We start from the raw sequence: 17,084 nt of genomic DNA, 5'->3' as shown, positions 1-17,084 counted from the left end.
TCCTCAATAGGGCACTAAGTTACACAAAACTGGACAGATAATGCCGGATACTTTATAATTTTGAAAGTTTTCATTGAAAATGAAAATATTACAATAAGTGACGTGTTACCAACGAATAATAGAGCATACAGTTCAAAATAATAAAGACAATTGGGCTCTGCATTCAGATTGGGGTTCAAGGAACGACGGAATCTAAGGTCCTGGATACCCAATGGCATGATTTCATGTTTTGTTGTCTGTTTTTTGTTGAATGAGGTGCAATTCGTGGATTAAAGCTTCCTAGCTGGGCTGTAGTGGAGATCTATGCTTTGATGAAAACAAGGTCTAAATGGCCTTATGGATGGTGCAAATGATTTTGAAATTAATTCTGGATTCCAGTGGAAGGCAGTTGTGGATGTACAAGGCAGATTTCACATGGTATTGTTTCTGGCATAGGAGTGGGCGATAAATTCTGCTCCTCCAGCAGAGTTGATGCTATTTTGGCCACTCAGCGTTACTCTTATAACACGGAGTTCCTGCTAAATTCCATCAACTGCTGCATGGCGGAGTGTTTTTCTCAGCCACAGCTCACCAACAGAAAGTCAGCAAGTGTGAGCAAAAATTTACATCCACTAGCTCGATTTTCAGGCACTGGGAGAGCACCCGGCAGGATTTTCTCACTGTGAACGGTCGCAGGTGGTTGTGACCGTTCACGGTGAGAAAGCTGCCACTCGAGTATAAAATCTACTCGAGCTGCAGCAAAATCAACTCGAGCACTGGCGCTCTGTGGTGCCGCATGGTGCTGTTCGAGCTGATTTTTCAGGGCAGAATCAGCTCCCAGATCTAAAAATCAGCATGAGCAGCACAGCATGCCGATTTCCGCACGTTCATGGAACCCCACAGAATCTTGCAGAGTTTTCATGGAACTCTTCGGAATTCCACCATTTGAAATTCCACGAGCTCAACCCACCCATATTCTGGAGATCGAGGCAGAGTTTGGCTGCATGATTTTGCAGTATTTGCAAACATTCAGTGAACCTTTGCTGCCCTCTATAGACCACATTACAGTAACTCAGGCACAACATTACTAGGGCTGTTGTAATTTCAATTAGATAACAAGTTTTCATTTGTGACATGGTTGTCCTGGCATGGACAATTAAAGATTATCCCCCCTAAGAATAGCATTAACTTTCTGGGAATGAATGATCCCTATTGAAGTTTAACCCCAGACTTTTTAATGTTTTTCTTTTTTACTTTCTGAGATGTTGATAAATGCTTGCCATTGTACAGACTTGCTGGTAAGATGATCTTTGTTTTAGATCAATTCAGAAACAGAACATTATGTTTCCCAATAGACAATGTGGTTTAATGCATTCAGTGATTTTATTTAGCTTTCTGATTTGTTGTTCATTTCAAAATGAATGTAGGAGTCATTGGGATAGCTTTGGAAATTACTCTAATGATGTATTATCATGTTTGGCAACAAAAACATGTAAGTATTGAAAAGTAGAGGTGATGGGGATGATCTTTGTGGAACTCTGCAAGTCACCCTTTGTACTGAGGATGCTTCTTTACTATTGTACGTCTGCTGTAGAGAAACGAACAACTCATTGTAAGGCTATGGCAGATAATATGACACATTACTTGAGTCCTTCGAGAAGGATATTACAGCCTATAGTATCATAAGATGCACAAAGGTCCAGGAGAATTAGAGCTTCTTGCTTCCACTCACCGAGGTTGGCTAGGTGGTCTTCCGTAATGATATTGGAGTAACAGTGGAACCCTTGCACTGTTTGGATTGTAAATCTACAATGTTGTATTTATTGAGTTGTCACTGAAAAAGAATAAATTGTCAAAGTAATGGAGGCTTTGGAAGTATAGTGCAGTAAGACCTTTTTTATTAAATTGATTGGGATGTAGAAGATCAACAATTCATACACAATTTACACATATTTAACAGGAAGACTAGAAACACATCATAATAAATACATAATTTGATGAGTCTACCTATCTAGAAGACTTCAAACATTTTTCCCCTTATGGGAGCCACACTCCTAACATTGATATAGCAAGGATTCTAAGAGAAAGCAAGCTAGATAGCACCCTCCCTGTTGATCACATTTGGTGGGATCTGAGTACATCTAGGCTGATGCAATGCAAATACATGCTACATCAATGGCTACAAATATTGCTTCGTGAGATATGATTGAATCAGTACAAGCATTATCTGTTCTGAACATAATTTACTCTAAAGCAGTGGTTCCCAACCTGTGGTCCGGGGACCCCTGGGGGTCCGCGAAGCCACCTCAGGGGGTCCGCGACTGCTTAGAAAACAAAGACCCACCTCATTAATATTAATGAGGTGGGTCGCATTTTGCGACCCCCATAGCAAGTCCCTGCACTCGCAGGGATGGTGGCCTGCTGAAGACAGCAGACCTCCATGTCTGTGACTGCTTTTTAAATAAAGCAGTTTTTTTTTATTTTGCAGCCTGTTTTCCTTAAAGGAAAACGAGTTGCAAAATAAAAAAAATAACTAAACCATTTGTTTTTGTTTTTTCAGAGTAGGCAGTGGTCCATTGGACCATCGGTACCGACTCGCAAATTGTGAATGAGCATCGCGATGAGCATTTTGCATGGCGCAAACTGCGATTTTCACAGTTTGCACCATGCAAAATGCTTCCTACATCTGGCCCTAGGTCCCCAGCTTTCAGTAATGACTTGGTAGGGGGTCCCCGGACTCCAATAATGATTCAGTGGGGGTCCCCGGATTCCAGTAATAATAACGTGGGGGTCCACAGAAGTCAAAAGGTTGGGAACCACTGCTCTAAAGCAATGACAATCCGGTCATGTAGTAGGTTACCTATGAAGCTAACATTCACATCCCAGTAGGATTGAGGTTTCAGACCACTGGCAAGCATATGTTCTATCAGTGCTAGATATGTAACATTGGGATACAGCAGTTCTCATCAACGTGGAGCCCACACTTGAATACTTTTATCGAGTATAATAAAAATTAAATAAAGATTAATAATGCTGTGCTTTCATATTATATAAGTGGATTTCCTAATTTCATGGCCTCACGTAGATTTATAATGGATGCATTGCTGCTTTGCTTGTTGCTTCAGCTTGCTCCAGGTCATCAATGGTTGCCTCAGAAAACATTTTTTAATAACATCCAGTTTTTTTGACTTGGCCGTGTTAGATAATAGCTTGCATTGTGCCATATTGAAATAGTTTTGATACATTTTTGCAATTAGGGCCTCATTACGAGTGTGGTGGTCTATTGACCATCACAATTGTGGTGGCGGTCCGATCACCACATTAAAACCTTGCCGGTCGGACTGGCAGGAATCCGCCAGGTTCTTGGATCCCCACAGTCTGGAGGTGGTGGAGATCCTAAACCATCAAGCAGCGCTGCCTGGGGATTACAGCCTTGTTTCTCTGCCAGCCTTTTCATGGTGGTTACACCACCATGAAAAGGCTGGCAGAGACAAGGGGCACGGGGCCACAGGGGGTCCCCTGCACTGCCCATGCACTTGGCTCGATTACGAACTGGTGACAATGCTGTTGCCTGTTTCCGCTAGGTGGTGGGCGGAAACCGAGGTTTCTGCCCACCAGCCTAGAGGGGAACTCTTGATACGGCTGGCGGGAAGGTAGCTTGTGTGGTGGCAACCTGCCCATCGGAAGTTCGGAGGATGGTGAAAACCATCCACCGAACTTGTAATGACTCCCTAAGTCTCTAATTTGTAGGAATTGTAAAAAGTAGGAAAGCCTTAAATTTCCTGTATTTGTGAAAATGAGTAAATGTCTCCTAGGCATTTAATCCCGGCCATATGCCATATTTTGGTGTATCTATCATGAAAAAGTATTGGTAGTGATATGGACCGCCACTATTTTAAATGTCTTAGCCAATATTTTCCTTATCTTGTTGGCTGACTGACTACCTAATTAATTTTAATACATGTGCCTCTCTACCTAAACTTAATTCATAAAGAGGGAGGTTTACAGATCGTCTGAGTGCCCGGAGCGTGGCCCTTGATTAGAAAACCCGCGGGAGTTGGACAATTGAGGAATAATATCAGACACTGAAGTTATGGAGTGGCCAGCTGCCTCATGCAATTGGAAGTCTGAGATGTTTTATGGCTCTCCTGAGGCGACTATGTTCTTAACTAATGCATTGTGATGTACTTTTTTGCTTATGTAGGGTCATCCCCAATCCTTCTGCCTCCTACTTTTCTCTGACCTGTTGCTGTTGGCTTTTGAACTCTGAGCACTTTTCCACTGCTAACCAGTGCTAAAGTGCATATGCTCTCTGTGTATTAGGGAAACTGAAGAGGTACTCAGTTGCTCAATTGAAACAGTTCTGTGAAGATCTTGCCTGTCCGGTTAAGAGCTCCGCCAGGAAGGGGGAGCTGCAAGAGGCATTGAGGGCCTGTGTGACAGCCAAGGAAGCAAGGGGCACACAGAAGATATGGATGGGAAAGTGCAGAGTCTACACAGTGGTGTAGTAAAGGTACCTGTTACTCCTGGAGGAAGGGTCTCCAGGAGTGGTAGCAGTAGGTCCTATAAGGGTCTGACTCCTAAAGATGTGCAGGACAGACAGGCAGAAAGGGCTCGCCGGTTGGAGGCAGAAAAGTTGAGGATGCAAAGGGAGTTTGACGAGTGGAAAAGGGACTTTGAGATAGAAACTATGATTTTGGCTTATGAGCTAAAACTGGAAGAGCTGGCAGTCAGGAGGGCTGGGTCCAGCTGGAATGGTGGCAGCAACAATTTTATATCCAGTGCTGCTGAAGAAGTGCACATGCCCAGAGATGTGGTGCCCTACTTGAAGGAGGGAGTTAATACACCCCAGGAGGTTCAGGGTTATGAGGTAGCTCGAGTGATGCACAGGGTCCCTGAGGTGGATTGGGGAACTGGCATGGGGAGTTATATTCCTAATGGTGGGAGGTACACTCTACTGACTCTAGGTGAGAGTGACAAGGAGAGGGGTTCCCCCCCAGGTAGAAGTCCTGGTTATGGAGTGTGAAGACATCCCAGAAGAGTGTGGGTTGAGTGTCAGGTACTGTCTCACCAGTCTCAGGAGGGTGATGTGGGATGCTTTTCCAAAGCCGAGTTACTGGATGGTTGGGTGAAAGGTACTTTGGTTAATTCATCTGAGGGGCTGAGTGATGTAATTGCTGGAGAGCATATGTCTAGTCCTTATTTTCCAGAGCTGTGCCAACACCCAGTGGAGTGTGAGTTCTCTGACCCCAGGGAACTTACACTGGAGGCAGACCTTTGGGTGAGTACCAGAGAGACTGAAGAGGCATTGGGGGGTGCTCCTGAGAGGAGTGGTCTAGGTAGTTCCCAACCAGGTGAGGTAGGGAAGGATTGTAGTGTCCCAGGTAGGTCCCAGTGTAGTGGGATGGGTGAGGGACCCCATGTCCAGTCTCAGAGGAGAAGGAATGGGGATGGGTTGAGGCCAAGGTGCCCGAGATCCGGTCCCAGGTCCTGGAGGGTTCCATGAGGGAACACCAGAAGGGGAGCCTAGCCTGTACCATAGGGCCATCTGTTGATAGAGACCCCACAGTGTCAGGAGAACTTGGGGGGGGCAGCTGTAGCCAGTGTCGCACCATTTCTGGTGTCTGGCAGTACCACACCTAGTGAGGGGGTACAGAAGTCCAGACAGAGGGTTGAGAGGGGGTTGCGGACCCCAGTGGAGAACCTGGAGGGTCAGGGGTCAGCTCTAAGAGCAGAGCCCCCCAGGAATGACCCTGGTGAGACCATTTCTGCGTTGGGTGGAATCCAGACTCTGTCAGATGGGCAGAAGTCTGCAGACCTGCACCAGCACACTCTTGTGTGGCCCTTGGGGATGGTGTGTCCCTTGAGGGGGGCAAGTGTGCCCCCCTGGAAGTCCTGGTGTGCCAGGCAATGGTTCAACCGCAGGGTGGTGACTCTGGGTTGAATAATCAGGTTCAGGGGGTAAACTCTGATCTGATGAGGGGTAAGTGTGCTCCCAAGGAAGTCCTGGTGCGCCAGGCAGTGGATCAACCACAGGGTGGTGATTCTGGGTTGGATGACCAGGCTCAGAGGGTAAACTCTGACCTGGTGGGGGTAGGTATGCCCCCCAGGAAGTCCTGGATTGCAAGGCAGTGGTCCAGTCTGTGGGTACAGACGCTGGACTGGAGGATCAGGTGCAGGGGGTAAACCCTGACATGAAGGGGTGGGCGGTTTGCCCAATCACCCCCCCTGGTGTGATGTCAAGGGGTACTCTCCCTGATGGGGGGTGCAGAACCCTGAGAGTAGGGGGAGTGCAGAGAGAGCCTCACCCCTGGCCCCAGTGCAATCTAAGGGTACAGACCCTGGATTGGAAGGCCAGGTTCAGGGTGTTCCCCCTGACCTAGAGGAAAGGGCCACTGCTAACAGTGCCCCTACCATGTTGCCTTCTGGGGGGGGGCACTCCTTGTTGGGGTTGCAGGACCCCAGCAGGGAGGGCAGGGGGAGGGAAGCCTCACCCCTGTCCCTGGTCCAACCTGAAGGTACAGACCCCTGGTTGGAGCACCAGTTGCAGGTTAACAGCCCTGCACTGGTGGAAGAATTGAGCAGGACTGCTTCTACAAGCACCCTGACAATTTTGGAATCTGGGGGTGCCGCTCCTGCAGGGAGGGTACAGAGCCCCAGAGGGGAGGACCAGGGTCAGGTTGTCATCCCTTACCTGGTGGAAGAGAGAGTGGTCAAAGGGTGCCAGGCACCTGGGGGTACCACCCCCCACTCTCCGCAGTCACAGTGGTTGGAGAGGCCTGAGGTCGGGCTCTCATCCCTGACAGTTGTCTGGGGCCGCTGTGGCTTGCTGTCCTGGTGGACAGAGTTGCCCCGGGGGGAGGGGTGAGAGTCACACCCCGGGGGTGGAGTGGGCAACCCCACTGTGTTGGCCCTGGTGGTGTTATCTGCCCATTGGGATACATCAGTGAGCAAAGTAAAGTTAGGTGCTGCACAGATAGTATCTGCAGATGTGGAGAAGGGTTCCCCATGGGTTAGCTTAGTGGGCCCTGAGAGTATGGACAGAGGGATACGACTGGAGTCAGGAAGGCGTAGAACTGGAACATGCCCCTGCTGTTGTGGGCTTGGGTCCTTGTTCTATCGCCCCAATCAGGGAAGTACATCAAGGTATTGATTGTTCTCCCCTGGCTTTAGGCTGGTAGGGGGTTGTGTTGGACTTTTTTGCTTATGCAGGGTCATCCCCAATCTTTTTGCCTGCTGCCTCCTAATTTTTTCAGACCTTTTGCTGTTGGCTTTTGAACTCTGAGCCCTCTACCACTGCTAACCAGTGCTAAAGTGCATATGCTCTGTGTGTAAATTATATGTGATTGGTTTATCCATGATTGGCATAGTTGATTTACTAGTAAGTCCCTAGTAAAGTGCACTAGAGGTGCCTGTAAATCAAATGCTACTAGTGGGCCTGCAGCACTAGTTGTGCCACCCACATAAGTAGCTCTGTAATCATGTCTCAGACCTGCCACTGCAGTGTCTGTGTGTGCAGTTTTAACTGTAAATTCGACTTGGCAAGTGTACCCACTTCCCAGGCCTAAACCTTCCCTTTTATTACATGTAAGGCACCCCTAAGGGAGGCCCTATGTAGCCCCAACTGCAGGGTGCAGTGTATGGTCAAGGTGGGACATATAGTAATGTGTTTTATATGTCCTGACAGTGAAATATTGCTAAATTCGTTTTTCACTGTTGCAAGGCCTGTCCCTCTCATAGGTTAACATGGGGGCTACCTTTAAATCTGATTAAAGTGTAGATTCCCTTTGGGAGCATATAAACATGTGGAGCTTGGGGTCTCTGAGCACACAATTTAAAAATACATCTTTTAGTAAAGTTGATTTTAAGATTATGGGGGTCATTCTGACTATGGCGGGTGGCGGAGGCCGCCCGCCAAAGTCCCGCCGTCAGAATACCGCTGCGCGGTCAAAAGACCGCCGCAGTAATTCTGAGTTTCCCGCTGGGCTGGCGGGCGACCGCCAGAAGGCCGCCCGCCAGCCCAGCAGGAAACCCCCTTCCATGAGGATGCCGGCTCCGAATGGAGCCGGCGGAGTGGAAGGGGTGCGACGGGTGCAGTTGCACCCGTCGCGATTTTCAGTGTCTGCTTGGCAGACACTGAAAATCTTGGTGGGGCCCTGTTAGGGGGCCCCTGCAGTGCGCATGCCATTGGCATGGGCACTGCATGGGCCCCCAGGGGCCCCACGACACCCGTTACCGCCAGCCAGGTTCTGGTGGTCAAAACCGCCAGAACCAGGCTGGCGGTAAGGGGGTCGGAATCCCCATGGCGGCGCTGCCTGCAGCGCCGCCATGGAGGATTCCCTAGGGCAGCGGGAAACCGGCGGGACACCGCCGGTTTCCCGTTTCTGACCGCGGCTGTACCGCCGCGGTCAGAATGCCCATGGATGCACCGCCAGCCTGTTGGCGGTGCATCCGCGGTCCCCGGCCCTGGTGGTAGTCAACCGCCAGGGTCAGAATGACCGCCTATGTGTTTGAAAATGCCACTTTTAGAAAGTGAGCATTTTCTTGCTTATACCATTTCTGTGACTCTGCCTGTTTGTGGATTCCCTGTCTGGGTCAGTTTGGCAGTTGGGCTGGTTGCACCTCACACTAGACAGTGACACAAAAGGAGCTGGGGTGTAGTTTGCATTTCCTGATGAGCCAGTTGTGCTAGGAGGGAGGGGAGGAGTGGTCACTAACACCTGAAAGGGCTGTGCCTGTCCTCACACAGTGCAGTCTCTGACCCCCTGGTGAGTGTCTGGGGCCTGGCCTGGGCAAGGCAGGATTTCACATTCAAAAGAGACTTTACTTTGAAGTAGGCCTACTTCAAAGGAGAAATTGGGTATAAGAAGGGCACCCAAAACCACAGACTTTAGATCACTTCTGGACATCAAGAGGAACCTCTGCCTGGAGAAGAGCTGAAGAGCTGAGGAGAAGTGCTGCCCTGCCTGTGACTGTGCTTTGTAGAGATATCCTGCAGTTGCTGCTTCTGCCAGAGTAAGAGGGCAAAGACTGGACTTTTTGTGCCTTCCATCTTGTGAAGACATCTCCAAGGGCTTGATTTAGAGCTTGCCTCCTGTTGTTTGAAGTCTCAGGGACAGCAAAGACTTCTCTCTGCCAGTACCTAGAGTCTCTGGAGAGACTCCTGCTCTGACAAGTGGTGCCCTATCCAGTCCATGGGCCCTTGAAAGGAAAGCTGGTGGAAATTCAAGGTAATCAACTTCGGACCGACGCTGCTGCTGAATCCGGTGACGCCGCCTGCAACCGACTCCATGATCTTCGCTGGAACGCGACGACCTTCGCAGGCCTGATGCCGCTGCAGCCCCGCAAAAGTCCACGACTCCGTGGAAGATGCCGCACCACGTCGTGACCAACGCTGCTCAAAGTGCACGGATTCAACGTTTCGCGCAGACGCCGCAATCCCCGACTTCGCGCTTCGACATGTTTTCACTCTTCACCAAAGGTACTGTACTTGGGGGTCTACGCGACTCCGTGTCCGGCGCCACTGGTGTCGGCTTGTTGGGAACGACTCTGTCACGATGCTGTGTTAACATCTCATCTAAGCATTTTGTGTTTCTAAGTGCTATTTTGGAATTTAATCTTTAAAAATTCATAACTTGACTTCTGTATGTCGGATGTTTGTCTTTTTGGTCTTGTTTTGTTTAGATAAATATTCCCTATTTATCTAAACTGGTGTTGTGTCATTTTGTAGAGTTTTCATTGAGTTACTGTGTGTGTTGGTACAAATACTTTACACCTGGCACTCTGAAGTTAAGCCTACTGTTCTGCCAAGCTACCAAGGGGGTAAGCAGGGGTTAGCTGAGGGTGATTCTCTTTTACCCTGACTAGAGTCAGGGTCCTTGCTTGAACCAAAGACCCCATTTCTAACATATAGTTTGTCATTTATTTAACTAAATTGTTTGCAAATCTAGGCAATGCTCAGAGTAGATATAACATTTTAGCAACACCACTGTCTTTATTTTCTTGCAGCAATCCATTAGGATGATTTGTAGATTGTTAAATTTTTAAAGTGATGTTTATATTCAATAAAAATGGATCATAATTCAATATTTTGTCAATATCTGTCATTAAGTTGACTCCCAGATAAAATGCATTGTGGACTTTTCTAGCATCCTGTATTTTAGTGTGGGTATTTACTAAGATCTGGGTTTTCTTATGGTTCAGAAGATATCCATATACTGAACCAAATTTTCATGGTACAGATTAATTGTCCCAATAGCTGTTCCCGGTGATATAGAGAGATAGCATCCTCATATAGCAGAACCTTAGTTGAATAACCATGCATAAGACTAAAGGTTATTAAAACAGGACTAAAGTTTGCAAGGGGAAAAGGGGCAGCCCTGCCGAGTTCTTTGTGTTACTTTTATATGATCAGGTTGCTCACCCATAAGCTGTAATTTAGCCACAGGGTATGTATACAATTTCTGTATCGATTTGAAAAATTGTGATCCACACTCCATTGCTTAATTAATCTTCCATAGATACACTCCATTTGACTCAATCAAAGACCTTTCCTGTGTTGAGTAGGTTCATTGACAGGGAGATCCATGGCAGACTACTACATCTACAAGAGAATGTTCGAGATTAATATGGCCCCCATCAGGGACAAAGCCATGCTGCCAAGCTGAGACTTTCCGGGAAATGATTCAGCCGAGTCGATAAGCTATAACCTTTGAATACATTTTTAAATAACTAATAATAAAAGATGGGATAGTATGGCCCACAGACAGTTGGATCCTTATTGTTTTTTTTTTTAGAATATATAATGTTAGTTTGTGTCAATAATCGTGAAACATATACACTGTGTTGGCCGTCTCTCATTAAAGGAAGTAAAGCCAATACAATTGTGAAAACAAATTGTGATAAATTTGAAGGGAATGTCATCTGGCCCATCACTTTGAAGTCTATTGATTGCCTCTTTTAACTTGTGACATCTAGCATCACTTTATCATTATTTAATGAAGCTGGCAAACCTTGGTCGGCAGGGTAAGTGTTAATAAGGGTTTGAGACGGATGTTGATCTTCTTTATAGAGGTCCTGATAATAGCACTGAAAAACCTTAATAATCTCACCAGATTTGTTTACCAAATTTTCTTCTTTATTGCTACAAGTTCTGTTCTATTTTATGTCACAGTTTGGCATGTTTTGAAAGCAAGAACCCTTACGGTAGTATCACTATATACATAATTCTGGTTTTTATTAACAACAAATTTCTATGCCAGGACTTTAGGAAAACAATTCCTAATGTCAGCTTTTACAGCTGCAATTTGATTTTGTAAGTGCTGGTTAATACAATATTTTTTTAAGACAGCGTTAGTGTGCTTATATTCTATTGTAGCTGACTAGAGAAATGAGCTTATCTAGCATGACTTTTCCACCCTTTGGCACATAGTTATACTTTTTTAGCACCGTGTTTGCGCCACTTTTTGAAGCAAAAATGGCACAAACGTACAAAATACAATTGTATTTTGCAAGTATGCGCCGCTTTTGCGTCAAGAAATGACGCAAATGCAGCGCTAAAAAGTATAAATATGGGCCTTTGTTTTTAGGTTGAGCGTAAGCGTTCGACGTGTTGTATGCTTTTAAGTATACTTATACTGTGAGTTCAAAGCTATTTCATTTGTTGGGTGCAATGTCCTTTAAAAATCCTTGCTTGCTAGTGGTCAGTTCTGCCTCTTTGTCCTGCCTTTTTCTGTTTGGGAGCAGCACTAATTACTGTATAATTACACTATGTCCTGTTTATCGCTTCTGTAGGGGACTTCTTTTTTCAGTATTTACCTGTTCGCCTTACACTGCGGGTGTGTTCAGTCCCTCCTCCCCACCAGCTGCCACTGTAACCATAAAACAGCAGAGGGGGGCTGTTCCAGAGCCAGCTCGCCTTCACTCTCTTTCTCTTGTTTCAACACTTTTTAGATTTTACTTTCTGCTTCCTGACTTAAAAAAAAATTTCTGAACAGCTCTACTGAGCTCTTCTCACACGTTTGTGTGTTTCCCTTTATCAGTGTGGCATCCCCTTGCAAGAGGGACACGCCTGCTGGTAACTGTCCCTTTAATTGTCTTCATTTTGCCTGGTCCATTTCAACAAAGGATGATAGTCCTTTAGTTTAGTGTTCACAGTGTGTTTCTTTTGGTGGCCGGAGAATGGAGACTGCATACTTCAAGAGCACTGGCATGTAAAACTCCAGCCGTCGCACATTTTGGTTGTGTCGCTAAGAAGCTTGTCCATTTTGTGTTTTACTAATTTCATTTATTTGTTATATTTTCTCTTATATACATATATATATATATATATATATATATATATATATATATATATATATATATATATATATATATTTGTTATTTTTTAAAACGTGCACTGATGTAGCGGTAACATGTCCTAAGGTGTTGTAGTGTGTTATATGAGCATGCTCATATAAAGCACCGCTGCTCTGTGGCGGTGTGAAGGTATGGTCCAGACAACTGCTTGGATTGAAAATACAGCAATATGAATGCATCCTGTCCCTTCTGCTGAGCATAATGTTAATGCCTTTTGATTTTTTGGGTAAACTGGTGAAGGAGTTGTGAATATTTAATTTTCTAACAATGCAGAATAAATAAACCAATTTTTTCCACAGATAATAACCTTAATTTCGGTGATTGCAGCCTATTCCTTTTGCTGGCTGTATAAGAGAGGCTGCATACTTTTAATAGCACTGGCATCTAACATTCCAGCCACCGGGCATTGTTGTTCAAGCACTTAGAAGCTTGTCTACTTTGTTTGTGTCTTAGTATTTTTGCACTATTTTATATATGTGTTATTTTTAAAAACATGCAATGGTGTACCTATAACTTGACCAAAGGTATCGTAGTGCTTTATATGAGCACGCTCCATGGCGGTGTGAAGGAATGATTTGTTGTATAGACTGTTTTATTTCTGTATAGTATTACCACACTAGGAACTGCTTGGATTGTTAACATGGCAATATGATTGCAGCCTGCCCCTTCTGCTGGTCATAATATCACTGCCTGTATTATTTATACCGTATTGTCCCCGGTACAAACAAAATGCTGTAACTTTTGGTGTATATTTTATTTATTACATAAACAAGCAAAATGATGATGTAGCAATAGACTGGAATTAAATTTGGATCTATCTGCAATTTATGAGCTAACATTAGGGGAGCGCTTATTTAGTTTTTTATTCTTTGGAGGTTGAAAAATGCAATCTTGGCTTTGGGTGCTCCATTGTTCTAAAAAAAAAAAAAGTATTGGTAACATGTTCAACGGTTTTGTAGTGCTCTGTATGAGCAAGCTCTGTGGCAGTGTGAAGGTATGATTTGTTGTACAAATTGTTTTACTTCTGTATAATTTTACAGTGACACACAAGTGCCATAGAGCTTTGGATTGTAAGTATAGCACTGTGATTGAAGCCTGTCTTTTCTGCTGGCCAGAGAACGGAATCTGCATACTTTAAAGAGTACTTATATGTAAAACTCCATTCACTGGGTATTTTCTTCAGAGCATGTAGAGGCTTGGTTTTAGTGTTGTCGACAGCCTAACGTACAGTGGGTGGTTTTGAGCACTTTACACGGTTTATGGTTCATTGATGGTCCAGACATTAGCAACTTCTCTGTTGTAGGATAAGACCTTTTCACAAGAAATAGCCAGCTACATTTGAAGCAAATAGAGGATGAACTCGAGTTAATTTTAAAGGGCAAAAACGCATTTAAGTCTTGGTACCACTCTAACATATGGTGATCCTGGGCAATTCACACTGTTTAAGCCCCATTCACTGTTGAGACTTCAGGAGCTGTTGGACTATAAGATAAAATCTCTTTGCACAGAAAAGTCAGCCAGCTTCTAACAGTAGTTTGTGAATGCTTCCTATTTTTATTTTTTAGTACTTTGTTGAGTAACTCAGATAATTTACCTGAAGAATGTTTGTGGTATTTCCTATTTATGCTTTAGTATCTGTTTTTTCGCTTTGTAGACAATATTAACTCGAATTTGAAAACGTAATCTATTTTTTTCACTAGGGAGGCAATATTGGATCTATTTCTTAAACAATCTATCTGGATTTTAGGAAAAAAATCTAAATCATGTTATAAAAAATGCCCATGAAAAATAAAGTTAACATACTAGAGCAAATCTGGGTGCGTTTGTGTACCATAAAGATACTTTTGCCACCAAGCCGGCATTCAACACCATATGACAGCCACTCCTTGCTGTTGATTGTAAGCATAATCCAGCCGGATCCAGCTGTGTGCACCAATTCCAAGGGTGCCTATTTACTTTAAAAAATTCATAGAAATCTGGTGCTTACATTCACCTGAACATTTATAACACGTAAATAAATAAAACAAGGCTTGCTGTCATCTGACTACTAAAGATAGCCTCTGCTGCCCTTCCACTGTATCTGCTGTAATTACTGCAGCATCTCACCAGACCTGGCCATTGACCCGTTAAGGGTCCTTCTGAGTGCATTGGGGAGTTTTTGTTGTTTTGTTTGAAAATCCCTCCGATCAGGCTGTGCTGAGTTTGATCTGAGCCACCGGGAAAACTTACAGTAGAAAAGGCTCCCTGCACTACATTGAGATGTTAAAATGCAGCACACTCCCGACAAAGGCCCACAAGGAGATCATATTGAGCCCCTTTCACATTCAGGGAAGCAGGCCAGTTGGTTCAGAATTTACAAGCTCTAAACATGTGTCTGCTTCCTTTCATCTTGGGAGGGCGGGGTGATGCAGGGAGCAGGGTAATGGTAGGAATAGTCAAGTATGCAACTTTATATTTTCTGCTGCACAGCTTTGCTATACGTGTTCACCAAATGCATTTGCACTCTTTATTTTCTTTCTTTTAAGTTCTTTTGTTTTAACATGTTTCCATTTTCAATTTCTGAAATGGGATTGTTAGAAATGGGGTTTTTGGTTGGCAGTCAGGTTGCCCTCTGTCCAAGCAAGAACCCTCACTCTAGTCAGGGTAAGTCACACACAATCCAAAATCAGCCTGTGCTCACCCTCCGGTAGCTTGGCACGAGCAGTCAGGCTTAACTTAGAAGGCAATGTGTAAAGCATTTGTGCAATAAATCATACAACACCATAGCATAACACCACAAAAATACACCACACAGTGTTTAGAAAAATATATAATATTTATCTGGGTATCTTCAGGTCAAAACGATCAAAGTTGCAATACCAATTTGTAAAGATATCACTGAAAAGTGATAGAGAGTGTCTTAAGTCTTTAGAAAGTAAACAAAGTCTCTTTCAAACACAAAGTACCTGGTTTCTGGTGGAAAATCTCCTCAGAGGGCCACAGGAGAAGAGGTGCGTGGAAAACTGGTGTGTGCGTCGATTTCTCCTCAGCACACACGGACTTGCGTCGTTATTTTCCACGCGGGGAGTCGGGCGTCGTCTTCCGGCGCGCGGACAGTCTCTTACTGTGGTTTGCGGGGAGTACCAGATGTCCCGGGTCTGTGAGTGGATTTTCCTGCTTGTTTTCCGGCTGCGCGTCGTTCTGCGGGGCTGCGCGTCGAAGTTTCGATCTCACGGCAGGCGTCGCGTCGATTTCTCCGGCGGAGTCGGGCGGCGTTGTCCTTGCGAGGCCGCGCGTCAAAGTTTTGATCTCACGGCAGGCGTCGTGTCGATTTCTCCTGGAAAGTCGGGCGGCGTTGTCCTTGCGAGGCCGTGCGTCAAAGTTTCGATCTCACGGCAGGCGTCGCGTCGATTTCTCCTGCGGAGTCGGGCGGCGTTGTCCTTGCGAGGCCGTGCGTCAAAGTTTTGATCTCACGGCAGGCGTCGCGTCGATTTCTCCCGGGAAGTCGGGCGGCGTTGTCCTTGCGAGGCCGTGCGTCAAAGTTTCGGTCGTCCCGAAGACGTCGCGTTGATCAGCGTCGGTGTGCGGCGTTTTTCTTGCCGCGGAACAAGCTGTGCGTCGAAAAGTTCGGCGCACGGAGCGTCCAAGAGGAAGAGAGAAGTCTTTTTGGTCCTGAGACTTCAGGGAACAGGAGGCAAGCTCTATCCAAGCCCTTGGAGAGCACTTTTACAGCCAGACAAGAGTTCAGCAAGGCAGCAGGCCAACAGCAAGGCAGCAGTCCTTTGTAGAAAAGCAGACAGGTGAGTCCTTTGAGCAGCCAGGCAGTTCTTCTTGGCAGGATGTAGTTTCTGGTTCAGGTTTCTTCTCCAGCAAGTGTCTGATGAGGTAGGGCAGAGGCCCTGTTTTATACTAAGTTGTGCCTTTGAAGTGGGGGTGACTTCAAAGAGTGTCTAAGAAATGCACCAAGCCCCCTTTCAGTTCAATCCTGTCTGCCAGAGTCCCAGTAGGGGGTCTGGCAGTCCTTTGTGTGAGGGCAGGCCCTCCACCCTCCCAGCCCAGGAAGACCCATTCAAAATGCAGATGTATGCAAGTGAGGCTGAGTACCCTGGGTTTGGGGTGTGTCTGAGTGAATGCACAAGGAGCTGTCAACTAAACCTAGCCAGACGTGGATTGAAGGGCACAACAAGATTTTAGTGCAAAGAAATGCTCACTTTCTAAAAGTGGCATTTCTAGAATAGTAATATTAAATCCGACTTCACCAGTCAGAAGGACTTTATATTACCATTCTGGCCATACTAAATATGACCTTCCTGCTCCTTTCAGATCAGCAGCTGCCACTTCAACAGTGTATGAGGGCAGCCCCAATGTTAGCCTATGAAGGGAGCAGGCCTCACAGTAGTGTAAAAACGAATTTAGGAGTTTTACACTACCAGGACATATAACTACACAGGTACATGTCCTGCCTTTCACCTACACAGCACCCTGCTCTAGGGGTTACCTAGGGCACACATTAAGGGTGACTTATATGTAGAAAAAGGGGAGTTCTAGGCTTGGCAGTTACTTTTAAATGCCAAGTCGAGGTGGCAGTGAAACTGCACACACAGGCCTTGCAATGGCAGGCCTGAGACAGGGTTAAGGGGCTACTGAAGTGGGTGGCACAACCAGTGCTGCAGGCCCACTAGTAGCATTTAATCTACCTGCCCTAGGCACATGTAGTGCACTCTACCAGGGACTTACAAGTAAATTAAATAGTCAATCATGGATAAACC

At 45.6% G+C, this 17,084-nt stretch overlaps 1 protein-coding gene across 3 annotated transcripts in view; it reads left to right on the top strand.

Moving 5' to 3' along the window:
- MARCHF1 (membrane associated ring-CH-type finger 1) overlaps nucleotides 1-17,084 on the top strand; it is a 1,558,735-nt gene that overhangs the window by 1,194,354 nt on the left and 347,297 nt on the right. The window lies entirely within an intron of this gene.

The sequence above is a fragment of the Pleurodeles waltl genome, chromosome 1_2, assembly GCF_031143425.1.
Source record: "Pleurodeles waltl isolate 20211129_DDA chromosome 1_2, aPleWal1.hap1.20221129, whole genome shotgun sequence".
Lineage (NCBI taxonomy): Eukaryota > Metazoa > Chordata > Amphibia > Caudata > Salamandridae > Pleurodeles > Pleurodeles waltl.
This window is presented reverse-complemented; position numbering and strand designations above follow the sequence as displayed.